At 35.4% G+C, this 19,318-nt stretch overlaps 1 protein-coding gene across 5 annotated transcripts in view; it reads left to right on the plus strand.

The window, feature by feature from the left end:
• LOC134809620 (putative EGF-like and EMI domain-containing protein 1) overlaps window positions 1-19,318 on the plus strand; it is a 704,739-nt gene that overhangs the window by 537,468 nt on the left and 147,953 nt on the right. For 3 of the 5 annotated variants that reach the window (XM_063807319.1, XM_063807322.1, XM_063807321.1), the window contains exons 1-6: window positions 160-690; window positions 2,384-2,552; window positions 11,244-11,381; window positions 15,864-15,986; window positions 18,059-18,179; window positions 18,548-18,742. The gene's annotated coding sequence lies outside the window, so the exon portion shown is untranslated. Of the gene's footprint in view, window positions 1-159; window positions 691-2,383; window positions 2,553-11,243; window positions 11,382-15,863; window positions 15,987-18,058; window positions 18,180-18,547; window positions 18,743-19,318 lie in introns of those variants that run through there. The other 2 variants (XM_063807317.1, XM_063807318.1) reach the window with 1 other exon arrangement.

Genomic DNA, 19,318 nt, shown 5'->3' on the forward strand with positions numbered 1-19,318 from the left:
TGTGGGAGCTATAAAAGGGGGTCTTATGGAGGTAGAGGGTAGACTGGGAAGGGAAGAGGGATGGGGAGATGAAGAGAAGTTGGTTACGGAGTACAAAGACATGGTTGGATAGAAGGAATACGTTCTAGTGTAAAAGAGTACAGTAGGCAAATTATAGTTAGCAATAATTTATTGCATTTTTAAAAATAGCTAGAAGAAAAGAACTTTAATATTCCCCAAACAAATAAAATATAAATGTTTGAGGTGAGGGATATCCCAATTACCCTGATTTGGTTATTATTCATTGTATACAGTTTTCAAAATATCACATGTACCCCCAAAATATGTAAAACTGTTATATACAAATAAATAACAAAACTAAAAATAACAGCTGTGCAAACATTTTTAAAAGGCTTGCTTTAAATGGGTTTCACATGAAAGTAGGAAAGGACTCTCTGGAGTCTTTACCATCTTTATGTGAGAAACACATTGGTCCCAGTGGTCTCTTTTCCTTTCTTAGTCCATCCTTTCACTCTGTACATCTTTCTGAACTCAATGAATTATACACTATTGCTGCTTAATTGCTTTCAGAAATGGACCCCTGCACAGGTGGGAATGGATGTGTTCACATATGTCAGAGTGAGAATGGCACAGCCAGGTGTGCCTGTCATGCAGGGTACCAGCTGCCTGAAGATAAAAACATTTGTGAAGGTAGGAGACTGAAACTGAAGGATTAATTGTGTAATTGTTTGAAATTTTGTGGTAATTCAGTTTTGAATAGTCAGAACAGCTAGGAGAAAAGGTGTTTTCATTTATTCTTAAAAAGGAACATTTAAATTCTTATTTGATCATTTGAAAGCTATTTTTATACCATAAAACTTCAGTGAAATTCTTAGTAACATTTTAAAAAATGACATAGGATAGTTCCAGACTTAATACGTTTTGTTTCTCATTCTGAAGTGAATTCCAGAATTAATATTTCAAAATCTTCTATAGCCACACAGGAAGTTTTTTATTATAGGCTACAGAAGGTGGGGATAACCTTTGAAAAGCAAGTATATGTAAATGAGTGTTTTCAGAAGTCAGGAATAATTAAAACAAAAAAGAAAGAACTCTATAAATACAAAATCACACATTTATCTTTCCTAGAACTAGCAAAACAGACATACTTTAATTCAAAGATGAAAGTGACAAATTCTTCCCTCACAAGAACTGATACATTAAGTAATTTCTCTGGGGCAGTCTTGTCAAAAGTCTCATTTTAATAACTTTTGAGAAATCACTTTTTTTATCATGATATTTTCATGAAATGAGAAATCATTTTTATCATGATATTTTCATGAAATGAGAAACTATTTATTTGGAGTAATTACAAAAGTAATTATGACTTATGGGACTGATAAAAATTACGAAAAATAATTAGTAATGGAAATTTGTGTTTTCATTTTTTTCTTTAGGTTGAAATTAAGATGATATTTTCTCTGGATTTTTTAAACACACTTTTCTAACAGAGAACATTTCTGCTTTGGTCCTCTGTTTCCACAGCACCTATCTAGCTCAGCACCTGGCACAGAATAGGATCATCTTAAATAAATATTTGAGGAAAACTGACAAATGTTTGCAGACATAGATATAGATATGTATATTTATCTGTCTACTGACTTTCACACTCTTATTTTAACATCTGATACATTATTTATAGAAAATCTATCCTCAGAATTACTGCCTGCCTATTCTATTACAAATACATTAGAAGAATGAGTATTTCTCTTAAGCACCCTGGTGGGGATGATATGTAGTATGGAGGAAGAACCCGTTTAAAAAAATGTGAGACCTATCCCCTTAAAGGGAGGAAGGAGAGATCGCCTGAGCCACACAACTGAAATTACATACACTGAATAGAATTGACTACTGATATCAGGAGAGAGAGGGTATCATTATCTAAGTGGCATTCCCTTGTGACAATCACATGTATAACAGAAACCATGGATTGCTAAATATGAAGGCCCCTTATCTGCCTTGCCCGTGGCCACACATACTAATGTAAATCAAAGAGATAGTCCTAAAGACAAATTACAATGACTTCTTCCCTGCATTATAAGGAATAGATTAGGCCCATTTTTGTTTCATTTTCTCTTTTTTTCTTATTAATAGATACTATTAGGTTCTAATAGAAGTGTTTGAGAGCATAAGACCAACACTAGTGGTAATGTCATAAGCAGTCAGCTTATTCACAAATACTCCTTTATATAAAGAATATGGAACCTATGTGGTACTTACTGTTACAGTGGATGTTGGGGGTGGGGGTCAAGTGGGAGCAGGTGCATTAGTCCATTATTGTAGTTTGTCAAAAAGTCATCATTATAGCTCCTAAGACATAGCTGTTGTGTCTGTCTTCCTGCAGATATAAATGAGTGTGCTGAAGGTCTTTCTTACTGTGGCCACTGCTGTGTAAACTCTATGGGATCTTTCACTTGTGCTTGCCAAACTGGCTTTGAGCTGGGAGCTGATAGAAAACAATGTTACAGTAATTGGCAACAGTCACAGCCCAGGGAATGTGTGGCATTTTACAGGTATTAAACATGAGTAATACATAAGAGAATTACATTGTGTGTCTTGCTAAAGCAGGAGCTCCTGAGAAGGATGTGGATGGAGGCTTAAAAATCCAACCCCTTTATTTTATAGGTGAGAAAACGGAGGCCCAGAGTCAATGGAAAATGGTTTGCAAAATAATCTGTAGTGTCATTAGCAAGGGTTAAGCCTCAGGTTTTCTGACTTGGGGCTTTGTTGGGTTCATAGATCTTTGTGAAAATTCTGCCTTCCTTTATCAGTTCTGCCATGCAATATTTATTGAACACTAATAACTCCATTGTAAAACTCAAGAGAAAGGAATGAGCAGGAGTGAAGGAACCACCGTACAAGAAGCAGCTCTAAGCTGCAATACCATGCCTCATGCATTGGATGTTCTAATGAGAATCTTCCACATTGGCCCTCCCCCTCCCTCCCTCATTTCCTTTCATTATGCCTATTGAGCAGCTGCTTCCTGCTTTGTCTTTTCTTCCACTGATTCATTTCCCTATCCCTTCTCTTCAAAACATTCATGATCCATATCATATAACCTTAGCATCTTCCTCCCTAGGCTCAGTTATACAACTAAATATATCCCTTTTTAGGAACATATTAAAATGTTAATATGCTGAGCGATTAGCTATAGTTGCTATTACAACTATGTTCTCCTCACACGTCATCCCCACTGGTCCACTACTTAATCTGTAGATGAGCACACTTTCTACTTTACTAAGCTTTAATCTATCTGATACAAATTTCCTCAAGTTCAATGTTTTCTACCTCAACATTTTCCATCCTCATCCATCTCTACTTCTGTCCTTTTCTAAATGGCAGTTTTTTTTTTCTTATTTTTATGGCTGATTTCTCCATCTCTGTCTCAGTACATCAAGAGACAGAGGTCTTGGTACATCAACAATTCATTTTTCTTCTTCATCTTCTTCTTCATCTTCAGACTCTATCTTTCTCTCAGTGACTTCTTCCTTCTTTTTCCAGTTCACGACTATACTTTACCAGGTAAATTTTACTATGTTGAAAACATAACCATGGTAACTGGTTTTGCTTTAAATTCAGGATCATAAATCTTAAATGATTAAGCAGCATTGGTGGACAAACATACTGTCAGAATATGTCTACTTTTACCCTCATCAAAATAAGTGTTTAACATCTCTTTCTCTTCCAAAACTTTATATCACCCTCCTTTTGACCTTTGTCCTCATCTCATCTCTTAGGTCATCAAATAATAAATGCAAACTGTCATCCAAGGTAACAATTAAACCTAAGTCTCCCATAGATTCACATGGAAAAGCTTCAGTCCTATTAATATGAAGCAGGTAGCCCTATTACTATCAAAGGTCATCTTCTCCATGGAGCTTTGGGTTCCATTCTCTCTTCACATCTGAAGATCTTTGCTTTTGCAATTATTTCCCTCTTTTCCGAATTATCAGTTCTTTCTTCTGCATCATTTTCATCAGCATAACAACATGGCCAAGTATCTTCTGTCTTTAAAGTACTTTCACATGAGTCCATATTTCATAAAAGCTAATGTCTGACTCTATAGCCAATGTCTCCTCTTTCTCATCTTGCATTCTCTCATCAGCCCATACTAATCAAATTTTCATCTCTACTCTGCCACTTGTCACCCATGACCTCTATGCTACCAGATTGGATGGTAGCTTCTTCAATTTTATCCTAATTGACCTCTCAGTAGTTTTCAACACTTCTGACTACCCTCAAGTCAGGCAAAGTTCCTGCCTTTATGGAACTTAAATTCCTACAGAGGAGATAGAAAACAGGAAATTAATCAAAGAAATGTATACTATTATCTTATATAGTGTTAATATGCAATGAGAAGATCCAAGAAAAAGGAGCAGTAATAACTAAGACCCTAAGGTAGGGCTGAGCTTGATGTTTCAGGAAACAGAAAACCAGTGTGGGCTGGAAAAGAATGAACAAGGTGTAGAGACAGTCAATGAGAGCAGTAGGCAGGGAAAGGGAACAATGAGATTATACTAGACTTGGCCATCGCAAGCGGTTTGAATTTTATTCCAAATGTGACGAGAAGGCATTGGGTAGTTTTGAACAAACAAAAGAGTTCAAGAAGAGCAAAAGAGTTCTTCTCAAAACACTCTTCACTTCTGTGTTACTACATTTTTCTAGTATTTCTTTCCATCTCTGGCCCTTCTCTCAATGTAAAATTTATCCAACTGCTCTCCTTTTAACTACATATGAATATACCAAACTATTCCGCATCACTACCTGCATGACTGGTAGGCATTTCCCACTTGGTAGAACCAAAACAGAAACGCTGATTTTGAGTCCGAGTCCCAAAGAGCCTTTTCTCAGTTCTTCACATATTAATCAATCATCCATTTAGTGACAAAGTCAAGAACTCAGTGACAGAAAATTAATAAGTGACTGAACTAGAATTTGAACTAGAGTCTTCCTGCCTCAGATATAATATCCTTTCAGCTTCATCATGTGTTTATATACGTTATGTCTCTTTATTAGTTTTAATGAAGGAACAAATAAAGATGGTGATATATAAAATAAATATTTAAGCTTTCTTACCTGAGCTCTTTCATGAAGAGATATTATTAGAGTAACTAAATTCCTCATTCTTCCTTCCGACATAAAATTCTATGTGTCTTTAATTCTACGCTCCTTAAGGTCTGTTGGTATATTTTTATTGCTTAAAGACTACATTTTTGCTACAATGATATTTGCCTTTTAAAGAGCAAACTAAATAAGATGGGAGAGAAATTTGACTACTAATTAAGATACAACTTCCTCTGAAGTCAGGCTTTTTTTTTTTTAATGCCCTAAGGAGTCCTTTCAGGCCAAGAAAAGTGTGGAAGGATTTTTCTTTGCCTTAAATATTTTGGCTTTAATGTGACCAGAGGTTTAGGGGATGAGTATATTTTACAAGTGTATGAAATTAAACCTCTTGTAATCTGACTGGTGCTTCCTCAGTTATCAGGAAAGAGGGGGTCATTATTGATAAGTTAGGAGGTACATACAGGTTTTCTGTAGAATTTACTTGGGAAAGAAATTTGCTCTCAAGTTGAATACATTTGGTAGAAGTTTATTTTTACATTTATTTTCCTTCTGTGAATATTTGGCTAAGCTCTTTCTGCAGTCCTCACCAGACCTCAATATTTACTAACTGAAATACAAACCTTTCCTAGTGAAAACTGGTCTTTTGACTTGTTTCAAAACCTATAGATGGAGTAAGTCCTTTTAGACCATGATGTGATATATATATATATTATATATATATATATATATATATATTTTTTTTTGAGATGGAGTCTCCCACTGTCACCCAGGCTGGAGTGTGGTGGTACAGTCTCTGCTCACTGCAAGCTCCGCCTCCCGGGTTCACGCCATTCTCCTGCCTCAGCCTCCAGAGTAGCTGGGACTACAGGCACCCATCACCACGCCCAGCTAATTATTTGTATTTTTAGAAGAGACGGGGTTTCACTGTGTTAGCCAGGATGGTCTCGATCTCCTGACCTTGTGATCCACCCGCCTTGGCCTCCCAAAGTGCTGGGATTACAGGCGTGAGCCACTGCACCCAGCCGAGTATGATGATATTTAACAATGAATTATGTGCCCATCATCTAAAGTACATTTTGAAATGATGCTTTTTTCTTTTTTAGAGAACAGTGTTTTATATTTATGTAGTTTTTTCTCAACAGGTCTCAAAACACTTTGCAGTATAACCATTGAATCTTCATAGTGTACTATGAATTAGCTATCATTGTCTTATAATTAGAAATTGGAAAATTCGACATACAGAACACTTCCTTCAAATTACCAAGCAATATGTAATATAGTTTAACTATTTCACACATATTTAATGTACATCTTATCTAGCAAGCAAACAATATATTTGCTACTTATAAAAATGTTTTAAGTATGATTTCTAAAGTACTATAATAAAAACATTTTTTATCATCTGAATCAAAGAATCAAAATCTCAGCTTGCATCTGGTAGGTAGTTATGGATCTGAGTTTGCACTTTTTTTAGTCCCATATATCTTTAAAGAAGTGACCATGGTATCATTTATATTCAAATCCAATTACCACCAGCAGTCTAAAGCTGTATTGATGCAATATCACTGGAAAAGAGCATGAATAAGAGAAGCCTATGTAAAAATTGTCAAATGGATACTTTCACCTCTCTTCCCCCAGAAAAAATCAATTAATATTACAAATTTATTATAGTTTTCAGTATTTTAAATATAACCTAATCCAGGGATCAAAACTCTAACACCAACACAAGACAGGCAATAAATATAAATGTGTAAAACAGGCTAAGCATAAAAGATAGGAAATTGTAAGGACTGTTTTGAACTGGAGAGGGAGTTTTGGGCCTAGAGAGGACAGCTGTTGCTTGATTGCTTGCCTCCAGCTAACTGTCACCTAGAGGGAGTGTGATGCCAGTGTATTAGACCCACTGATTTATTCAACAAGTGCTTACTGAATACCTACCATGTGCTAGGTGCTGTTCCTAACACTATAGATACAATGATAAACAAGTCAGGAAAAGTTCCTGCCTTTATGGAACTTAAATTCCTACAGAGGAGATAGAAAACAGGAAATTAATCAAAGAAATGTATACTATCACCTTATATAGTGTTAATATACAATGAGAAGATCCAAGAAAAAGGAGCAGTAATAACTAAGACCCCAAGGTAAGGCTGAGCTTGATGTTTTAGGAAACAGAAAACCAGTGTAGGCTGGAAAAGAGTGAACAAGGTGTAGAGACAGTCAGTGAGAGCAGTAGGCAGGGCAAGGGAAGAATCAGACTTGGCCATCGCAAGGGGTTTGGATTTTATTCCAAATGTGACGAGAAGGCATTGGGTAGTTTTGAACAAACAGTAATATCATATGATTTTCACTGTTTAAGGACTACTGTGGCTACTCCCTAGGGAATGGACAATAGGGAGTGTCTGTAAAAGCAAGATTAGAGTTATTCAGGTGAGCAGTGATGGTGGCTTTAATTAAGCTAGTAGCAGTAGATTTGAGATTTATTTTGCAGACACAGCTGAGATGAATTCCTAATGTGGATGTGAGGAAAAGAAAAATCAAGAATAATTCTTGGTTTGGGGCTTTAGAAAACAGGTGAATCCGAATGTCTTTTACCAAAATGTGGAGTCCAATAGAAGAACAGGTTTGGAGGTGAGATATAGGGTATGTTTGAATCATAACTTCTATTTCTGCTGTGTGAAGTTTAAGGAGCCAAGTAGAAATAACATGTAGGTAGTTTCTATTTCCTAACTAAATAGAAAATTCTAGAAGTTTATGGTGGTCAGAGCTTGAGTGAGCAGCTTGTCAAGATGTAAATGTCAGTATTTAAGCCATGAGCAAGAATGGGGTCACCTACAAAGGGAGGGTGTCTGGAGGAGTAAGCAGGAGGAAACTGAGACTGTAGACTCCAACATGAAGTAACAAGAATGTGACACAGAGACAGGAAAGACTGAAGAAGAATGTCCAGTAAGGTTTAAGGACAACTTGGATAATGTGATTTTCTGAAGAATAAAATAAAAAAAAGTTGGGAGAAGTAAATGGTCAATGGTATCAAGTGCTGCTAAGGATTAGGCAATGTGGCAGTAAATGGAGAACAATGTGGAATCTAGGGAGGGTTATCTTGCCTCTTAATTTATTTTTTACTTAGACAGTAAAATTAACATTTTCAGTATATAATCATATCAATTTTAATTGTGAATATATAGATTTCTGTAACCACCATTGGAATCATGATTAAGAACAGTTTTGTCAACCCCAGAAAACTCCCTGGTGCTACCCTTGGCTTGTCACTTATTCCCCGTCTCTAACCTTTGACATCTACTTGATGTGTTCTCCCTCACTGGAATTTTGTTTTCTTGGGAATGTCATATAAATGGAATTAAACTGTGTGTATCCTTTTATTCAACATAATGCCATTAAGATTCAGCCAAGTTGTTGCTCATATGAAGAGTTCTATTCTTTGATGAGTATGGGTATACTATAGTTGGTTTATTATTCACCCTTTGAAGGACATTTAAGTTGTTTCCAGGTTTTGGCAATTATGAAGAGAGCGGCTATACACATTTGTATACAGGTTTTTATATGAACATAGTTTTAAAAAACATTTTTCTCTTCAGTAAAAACCTAGGGCTGGAATCACAAGGTCATATGATGGGTGTATATTTAAGTTTATAAGAAACTCCCAAGCTATCTTTTGGAATGGATGCAACATGGGTTATTGGCTTTAAAAAAAAAATAGGAGACCTTTAATTTGTGATGAAATGGTGGAAATCCTAATATTTTCTTAACTTTTGTAACACCTTGATAATCAAATCCCATATAACTGCAGGCCACTAGTTTCCAAACCTTAGTGCAACTCAATCCCTCTGTTAACAGTGGGAAAAATACTGAGGATCAGAGATTTAAAATAATTGAAGATTACACAGCTGTAAAGTGTCAGATCTTCCAACTTTAAATGTTGTGCCTTTTTCTATTATGTCACACTAACTTCTCTTAGGAAAAATATTACACTACATTTCAGTGAAATGATTACATGCTTGTCAAATTATTTTCTCTTTTTCTTTCTTTTCTTTTTTTTTTTTTTTTTGACAGGGGCTTGTTCTGTCACCCAGGCTAGAGTGTAGTGGCAAGATCACAGCTTACTGTAGCCTTGATCTCCCCAGCTCCAGCAACCCTCCCACCTCTCAGCTTGCTGAGTAGCTGGGACTACAAGAACGTGCCACCACGCCCAACTAATTTTTTATATTTTTTTCTAGAGACAGGGTTTCACTATATTACCCAAGCTTGTCTCAAACTCCTGGGCTCTAGTGATCTGCACACCTTGGCCTCCCAAAGTGCTGGGATTAGAGGTGTGAGCCACCAGGCCTAGCTATTTTCTCTTTACAAATGATATTATATAGGAAAACATCTCTGAATTAGAAAGCTTTGATTCTTACCAGCTCTGCTACCTTAGGCAACTCTTTTATCTTTTCTGAACCTCAGTTTTCTGATCCTAAGCAAAAATCATGTTACTTTTATGACTTGTAATATTTAGATTAATAAGCACATATGATACCTTGCATAATATAGACTGGCTTTTACAACCAACAGTGCCGTAAATGTTATTGAAGTGATTTCATGTCAATTGACCTTACTTTTCTCTCTAAGAAATGATGGAGATTAATTTGATAGACTCTAAGATAACAAATATGGTTCATAAATAGGTAAAAATGTCTCTTTATAAGAATGGCAATAGCAAGCATATGTCAGAAAAAAACTTCAATTCTGTATCAGAAAGATCTTTGTGTCCCTGTCACCACAACCAGAGACATCATTTGAAATAGGTTTCTCTGAAGAGTATATGTTAATGTATCATGAAAAATATCAATTCCCTTCACTAATCTTTCCTTTAGCTTTCTAATTTTGCTTAGTCCTAAACTAGCTGTTTCTAAACCCAAAGGGGTTCTTATTTTTAACAATAAATTGATTAGCATAATCCTTCTTTTGTTTATTCAATCATTGGAAACCTATTTTGAACATCTGTTATGAGCTGGGGAGTGCAAGATGATGATGGCGCAGTGGGCTGGGCACAATGACAGGGATGTGCCCTGGGTGCTTGGGAGCATCTGAGGCTGCTCTGTGCCCTGGACTGGCTGCTGGGGATTAGGCCGGATGATTTCTGGAACTGTAGTGGATGTCTAGGCAGTTTATATGGTGACATATGCTTTCAAGGAGTGTTACAATCCCAAATACTCTTGTCTTGTTTTTTTTTTTTCCTCCAGCTTTTTTTCTTCTAAATGATTCATGAGTTAAGACTTAGAGGAAATGAATCAATGTAGACACTCTCAGTAAGAAGGGGTGTGTTCAAACAACATAAATAAAGACCCATAGACCTTCTGTGGTAAAAATGGCATTCAGAGTATCTAAAGTCTATATTTTAACATGGATTCTAAACATTTTTATAATTCTTATTTTGTCACTTAGAAAATGAGAGACTATAATGCCTGCGTGCTCAGGACAATTGGCATTCATCTGCTGAGGCTCAGGCCCACCAATATGCCTGAAATTAGTAGCATGTACCAGCCAAATTGATTTTCACAGTAATAATTTGTTTATGTAATAAGTGATTCTCGTATAAATCAAAGCTCATTAGTGCATCAACATGACCCTAGTTACATATGATCAACTAAATTATTGGGTTTATGTTTACACCTTTGCTCCAAGGTTATTTTTAACAGTATTTTCATGTGCTTATAGACCGTAAAAAGGACAAATAATAACATACTATTAGCTCAAGAACAGAAATGTCAGCTAGCAAACAACCTATTTGATTTCTGATTATTGATTTAATATATATGTATATATATTACATCTATTATATCCTGAAAATACTGAGAATTCCCAAAATATGTTTCCTTTAAGGTAAGTGTTTAATAACCAGTGGTGTATTCATCATTACCTTTCTGTATCACTCAACATTATTTATATGTTTATTAGTATATAATGTGGTATATAGGCATTTACAATGCTTAATAACCCTCAGACTTTTACTTTTATGTGTATAGAGTGTTGATGGATTTCTAATAAAGTTTGTCATCCTCTCAACAGAGAGAACATGTCCGTTATTGACATATATTCAGGTTTCTCTGTTATGCTAATAATCCTCTTTTGCTCATTTTGGAAAGGGATTGAATTGGAAATTGTCAATAGCTGTGAAAAGAACAATAGTGTTTGTTCCCATCACCGTGAACATGAAATTGGTGCTCCCCGTTGTTCCTGTAACCATGGACACCAGCTTGATTCTGATGAGAAAACATGCATAGGTAATGTTTGGTAAATGCCATTTCATTCAAAAGTTGCTCTGGATTCATTTAGCCCTTTAATCTGTAGTACTTACGGCTGTACTGTGAGCCACATCTCTCAAACTGTAAAGACAAATAAATTGAAGAGTGTCTCTGGCTACTGAATAAATGTAAAAGAAGGGTTACCTGTCAGAAGACAACATTACATTTAGATATTTACCTTGAAGTTAAAGGAGATTTAAAACACTTTAATGAAATATATGCCCTTAATAGATTTATTTCAGGAAAATATTCCATGATCTATCCAACTATGTAATGTAATGTGTAATTCCAACAACAAATGCTATCACATACCTCAGTTCTCTACCTCAAGCAGAAACGAAATTATTTGCACTGGTTTTCAACTTGATAATGTTTGGGATGTATGTTCAACTTTGATATGACAAGTAGCTATATTCTAAAAGACAACTTAAAAAAAATTCATTCTTTGGAATTCCCAGCTCAAATCCATTTTTAATTGCTAATTTTCTCAACATATTATTGGAGTTTATATCATTTGAGACAATGAAGAAACTAAAATTCCACCCTAGTTTTGCTTCATAATGAAACATTCCTGAGAAAAAGGAGTATCTACTATAAATAGGAATAGCAAGTATCAAACTACATTACTATGTGCCCTGGTTCTGAGAACACTTCCAAGTCCCTAAGGCAGTGATTTGTCATCATTCAAGAATTATGACACCTTATTTGCTTGTTTTCTTTTGTTATGCTTAATATTTCCTCCGTTAAAAATTACAATACAAAATCTTTTGACCATTTCATACTACTCAATATGGTTAGATAGAGACAATTTGAAGTATAAAAAACTCAATGGTTTAAATATTTAGGACATTTTACTTTGGCAGTATGATGACACAGAATGAAACTCAAGAAATTTTGCAGTATTCTGGTTTTATAAATTCAAAACAATGCCATTGTATTTATTTATGCAACATTGCTTTCAATATTGTTCTCAGAATCTACAGTGGGTAACATATTGAAGCCAATTGCTTTCCTCACCTCTTATTATTTAATGAAAAATATGCTTACTTTTATTTCCTACCTTGATAAGATTTGTAACCATAGAAAAAATTAAGGGCTTTCTTCCTTGATTGCTTCTTTTTTCCCTCCCTCTTTTCCTTCCTTCTATCTCTCTGTTTGTTCCTCTTTTGAGTATTGATAAGAGAAACTGGAATTTTGCCAAACTGTTTCTTTGCGACTTAAATTTGGTGTTTTCTTTATTTTTTGAAAAATACCATTCAGTAAAGTTCTTATTTACAGCTAGAAAAAAATAGCATCTGCCAGGGTCAAAATGTAGAAAAGTGCATATTTATGAAATTTCAGCCGTCAGTATGACAATGTTATATTGTTTATGGTTCAAGTTAATTTCATTTTTCTAACAAGAAAAAGAAAATGCAAGCCGAGCACTGAGTCTCATGCCTGTAATCCTGGCACTTTTGGGGGCTGAAGTGGGAGGATTGCTTGAGTCCAGGAGTTTGGGACCAGCCTGAGCAACTTCGAGAGCCTCCGTCTCTATAAAATATTTAAAAAATAATCAGGCATGGTGGTGCACTCCCAGCTACTTGGGAGACTGAAGTGAGAGGATCGCTCCAGCCCAGGATATTGAGGCTGCAGTGAGCTATGATTGTACCACTGCACTCCAGCCTGGATGACAGGGCAAGACCCTGTCTCAAAAATAAGTAAATAATTCAATTTCATTTCATCTAAAACATTATTTTTTAGGCTTTTTAAAAGGTTTTCAGATTTTTAAAAAGTCTCCTCAGATACCACCAAAGGCTTCAAGCATATCGGACTCAAGATGCCCTGTTCTCAAATAGCAAGGAGCAACATTGCATTACACAATTGGAAAACAAGTCCCTCAGTCTATCATTTAGTGATCCATTTTGGATTCTTTTTCTATTAACATTCCTCTGGGGCTATTTCTAGTTTGTCCCATGTATACCATCCTCATTTGGAACTCATCTGAAACCCCGTTCTTCCTACATCACAAGCCTTTCTTAAAATGTCTTGCCACTTCAACTGTTAAATCACCTGTTTTCTAAATTTCTTTTCAAATTTTATTTTGTTAGATCTTTGCTTGCTACTGTAAATAGGAATAGCAAGTATTAAACTACATTACTATGTGTCCTGATTCTGAAAATACTTCCAAGTTCCTAAAGCAGTGATTTGTCATCATTCAGGAATTATGATACCTTATTTGCTTGTTTTTGTTATGCTTAATATTTCCTCAATATTCTTTAATATTTCCTTTTCTTTTGTTATGCTTAATTTTCCCTTTTAATTGTCCTCATCTCTGATGATCATATTTTTCCTAAATTGGCCAATATGCCAAATATTTTACCATTGTACCCAAATTAATCCATACATAAAAATTTAGCCTTAATCAAAAGTAGAGGACCAATTGCAGCCAGGCAAAACACTGAAACATTTCAGCTCTGATTTCAGAAAAGCATCAAAAGTGAAAAACTTGATCTTCTGTATCTCTTCCCCATACATAGTCACTGAATAAGGTTAAATAATAAATATTTTCTAATAACTGGCCAATTGTTAAATTTAGTGACTTCATTGCTAGTCAGACACTTGCATTTTATATACCTGTCTTTCAAATTGTGTTAACACATCTCTAGGTTTTAGCCCTAATAAGTTTTTGCCTTTGGATAGGTTTAATTAACTATGTGCTAACTGGCTGACTTATTTTTACATTTTTTGTACATTCGCATATATATTTTTTCAAAGTTGATACTAATATATGATAAAAAGAAAATCCTTTGATTTCCTTCATGCATGACTGTTTTTTATGAAGCAGCTGTGACATTAATCTGTTCTCAGACAAATAAGTAAAATATGTATATGTACATTCCAAGTGAATAATTGCCTTTACACTAGTGAATAATTGGTCTTTAGAAATCAGTAGTTTTTTTTGTTTTTTGAGACAGGGTCTCGCCCTGTCACCCAGGCTGGAGTGCAGGTGGTACAATCACGGCTCACTGCAACCTCGAACTTCTCAGCTCAAGCAATCCTCCCACCTCAGTCTCCCAAAGTGCTGGGATTATAGGCGTGAGCTATTATGCCCAGCCTTGAAAATGAATTTTTTTAAAAGTTTTTTATTCTCTACATCATACTATTTAATCAGTAGGATTAATAAAAGGAAGGTTTAATACTAGAAAGGAAAAAATATCATTTAGAATTTTGTGAGTAGTTCTGCTTTTGACATTTTGTGGGAAAAAGAATGTTTTATGTCTAAATGACCTTCATTTAGATATTTTATGGTGACCCTTCACCTTGATTGATTGTATTTTCTTTCCTTTCTTTTGTCTTCATTTTCTTGAGTTGATACCCTTTCCAGGGTTAATTGAGACATTGACCCTTTTTATCTGTGGCTGCTTATGTAGTTATGGCATAGTAGGATTTTGTAAACTCAGCACTGACAGGCCATCCACCTTAACAGCTCAACAACAGAGGGGCTTGAATTGAACCAAGGCCTAGAGCCAAAAAAACCCTGACCAAATAATTCCCAGGTGTTCGGCCTAAGGAAAGCAGGGCAAAGTGTCCGTTGCTACTTCCTTGGCCAATTATGTTAGAAATGATCGCCTCAAAACTCAGGTGAAATAGGTTATCCTTTGGCTGAAAACTTACAGTTTGACATCTTCTGGTGCGTTTCTATTTTCCCCAGGGCAGTTATATCTTAATAAGAAGCACTCAGGATTGTAGAATTCTGAAATAACAGTGCTAAAGAAGGCTTAAAGATCCTTACTTAGAAAACTGCTCACCTAACAGGACATTTCAGGGTAATGATATCACAGATGGAATAAAAAACCCCAGACCTCACTCATCCCAGTCACAGTATAATCTAAATATTCAAACAAATGCTCTGAAATGGTCTATAATTTAAAACATAATACTTAAAATAAGTCTTCTGCCCTCTCTCAGAACTGTAGTTGCCACTTCTCTTCCCAGTCAGGCAGTTGGGAACACTTGCTTGCGAACACTCTTTGATCTGAAGTTCTGGAAGAACAAACATGTTATGGAGTCTAAGACTGTCTCCTCTTTGCAGCTGTCAAATGTTCACCAAATGGAATTTTTTGGCTCTTTTTTCTTAGGCTGTTTTTTTGTTCTTCAACTTCTCTGTTTATTCAGTCCAATTACTGTTTAAACTAGAAAAATAGCAGAGATCACTTTTCCTATGCCTATAAATGCATTTGGAGATTATTTACATTCTTTTAAAATAAATAACAGGCATAGAAGAAGCATGAAGAAACATAAACCAAAAGTGGGTCTCCTTATTTTTGTGTTAAGGTTTCTTCGCTGTTTGTATTACATGGCCTGAGAAATAGAAAATGATTAGTAAAACAGTTTTAATTTAGAAGTGTAGCTTATCAGTGCTTCTATAGGGTCGTTAAATTCCTATCTCTGCAATAACAGCAGTGTTCTTTCCCCCTTCAGATCTTGATGAATGTGAGAATGGAGAAGCCTGCTGTGCCCAGCTCTGCATCAACTATTTAGGAGGCTACAAATGCAGATGTCAGGAAGGCTTTCAGATCACTTCCAATGGTTGTGAATGTGATGGTAAATTCCTGAGATTTAACAAGTAATAATTGATGTGACAGGGCAATAAAGGAAGAGAAATGTCTGAGGCAGAGGGCTAGGGTGGGCAAGGGAAGGCTTTCACACTAAAGACACTTGACTTTCTATGTGGTTCTACCATTTACTATCGTATAATAAACTTGGGCGACTTTAACTGCAATGACCCTTAGCTGCTCATCAGTAAAGTAATGACAATAATAGGATTAGTGGGGAAATTAAGGAAAGTAATAAATGTAAAGTGCCCAGTGCAATGGCTGACATAGAAAAATAACTAAAAGTAGCTATTATTGTTATCATCATATTTATTGGTCCATAATCCCTTTCACACAATTTAATATATATTAAAGGCAAATGAGAGATTCTGAAAGGCACACTGCCAAAGGACCCACCCATGGCAAACTTGACTGGAATGAGAAAGCTGGTTACTGGAAGACATTTTGAATGAGTTTTTTTTTTTTTTTTTTTTTTTTTTTTTTTTTTAGTTAGAGAGCAAAAGGACCATCAGTTCACAAGCCACAGTCTAAATCTGTACCAGAATCCCATACATATCTGATATTAATATAGCTAATGCAAGTTTTAAAATGAGTCATTTACAATTTCTTAACTTACATGTTAAAATTAGTTCACTTACCTTTCAGGTGATTTTTTGCTTGTATATATATTTTTTTGATATAAGAGTTTGAATTTAGTGAGTAGAATTTGTTGACTTTGTTTATACAGTTAGGAATAGCTCATATAACCATTGCTGTAATTTGAAAGTTTACCTTAAATATTTAATCTTTAAATTTTCATTTAGTATTATTATTACCATTATTTTGAACCACATTTTTCTTAAAATCAAAGATTAGAAGATTGATATCTATTCTAATAACAATCAAATTATATAAGACTGTAATGCCTCAGAGAAATTAGTTTTTCTTTGCTTAAAGAAACACATTTCAGAATTCTGTCAAAGATGATAGATAGCCAAGCTCCCCCAACCTTGCAATGAAGATAACAGCAATGAACACACAACTATGATATCTATATATACTAAACACGGTAGCGTATATTGCCATTTACCACATTACATCCAATTAACAGAGCCAAAAACATTTTTAAAATTTCATGTACCATCTGCTCTTAAGCAGAATGAGCCAAGAGATGATTGTATGGCATGAACATACATACTTGCATACACGCATGCAAATGGAAAAGGCATCAACAATCTGAGGTAAAGCTTAGAAGCTCATACATGAACTTATAGTATTGTGAACATATTGACCAAAGTCTGGACTCAGACTTGGTCATAAACTAGTAAGTTGCATGCAATCAAGGCCTAAAATTCTTTCTTCTCTAAAATTGTCCACAAAGCTTGTACTGACTTATACCTAGAATAAGTTTTCTATCATATATATTGAATAATTCGAGAGTGAATGAACATTCTACAAAAGGGTACACAGCCTGAGACCATTGAATTAATTAATTATTTAATTAATTATTTATTTATTTTTGAGAAGGAGTCTCGCTCTGTCGCCCTGGCTGGAGTGCAGTGGCGGGATCTCTGCTCACTGCAAGCTCCGCCTCCCGGGTTCACGCCATTCTCCTGCCTCAGCCTCCCAAGTAGCTGGGACTACAGGCACCTGCTACCACGCCCGGCTAATTTTTTGTATTTTTTAGTAGAGACGGGGTTTCACCGTGTTAGCCAGGATGGTCTCGATCTCCTGACCTCGTGATCTGCCCGCCTCGGCCTCCCAAAGTGCTGGGATTACAGGCGTGAGCCACCGCACCCGGCCTGAATTTATTTTAAGTTTTTCATCTAAACCTCACAAACAAGGTCTCAGAAATACCTTGTATTTGTAGATGAAGTAGAGTAAACTTGAAAATGAGTGAAATAAAAATAATTGGCCAAGTGTACTTGAGAAAGAATTTGGGGGCTATGCTTGCTTTCTATGTGGCAGTACACTGTTATTGTTTAATAAAGGTCACAAGAGGAACACCAATATGTCTATTATTTCATAAGATCTATCTTATCTCTCAATGCCTAAAAGCAGATATTGTTTAAATTTTCTTAGATGTGGATGAGTGTCTGGATGTCAGTATAGTCTGTGACCAACTACATTAATTCTGTGGGAACATACGAATGTAGTTGTGAAGAAGGCTACAGAATTGGAAATGACAGAAAAACTTACCCCTGTAAGTCACTGAAGAATTTTATTGTATTAATATATTTTCTAAACTACTTCCAGCCTCATCTTGTTCTTCAGGAGCAATGGAGGCCACATATTTCTTAACTCAACCTGCCTTCCCCTTTCTGTCTTCACAGACTAAGATCTTTCCTTATTTTCTTTTGTTCTCTCTGCTACAGTTTTAACTTTGTGCTGGCAGCTTCTCACCTTCATTTACAATAGACTTTTGAAATGGCCATCTCAAAGCATTTTACCTTTCTGTTACCCCCTGCCTTGGCTGTCTAGTTCAAACTCTCTCATTTCTCTATCAACCTTTGCACAGTACTTCCTTCTTTTAACCAAGTTGAAACCTCGCATTTTCTTCTATGGCCTTAGCTTTAGATGATGATGAGCTAGAGGAAGAAGGAGAGGAATGAGAAGTTGTGAAGTTTCCAGGTCTTCTATTCAAGAGCCCACCTCAACAGCTTCATTATGTTGCTACCTTTCTGCCTCCCACCTACAAAGATGAAGAAGATGAGGAGGAAGAGGAAAAAGATATTCGTAGAGAACTGACTGCTTTGCACAATTTTGGTGTGTAAAAGAATTTACCTTATTATACTTACTTCTATTTTTAGATAATTTACTACGTCTTTGTAGACAATTTTACTATCAATATTTAATGCCATCATATGTTTTAACATGAAGTTTGCAAGAAAAGTAGGGCCAAAGTCACTTCTTCAGAGCTTCCTATGAAAATCATCATCTTTTGTCTTTTTTATTTCCTTTTGTACAATAAAGGAGTGCTGTGTAGGTACTTGTAGAAGTGGGAGTGCAGTGTGGAGGGGTGTTCTTGAAGTTAATACAGGAAAATGGAGCAGAAAAATATCTTTAAATTAGCATAATGGGGAGAAAGATTGAAATCTTATAATTCTATTAAAATTTCACTAGAAATCACTTTAGATAGTTAAGATTTACCTTAAATAGCCCTAAAATGTAGTTCCTTTCTAGGTTTTAAAATGCAGAGAACTAATTGGTTAATATGCTTAAATGGACCAAAAAATCTTCAAAATGTGAGCAGTTTTTCTTATATATCTAAACAACAGAACTCAAGCGTTGACTTCTGATCAAAGTAAATCTCTATCAAAAGTAACTGTTTGCAGCCAGTCC

Source organism: Pan troglodytes, chromosome 2, assembly GCF_028858775.2.
Source record: "Pan troglodytes isolate AG18354 chromosome 2, NHGRI_mPanTro3-v2.0_pri, whole genome shotgun sequence".
Classification (NCBI taxonomy): domain Eukaryota; kingdom Metazoa; phylum Chordata; class Mammalia; order Primates; family Hominidae; genus Pan; species Pan troglodytes.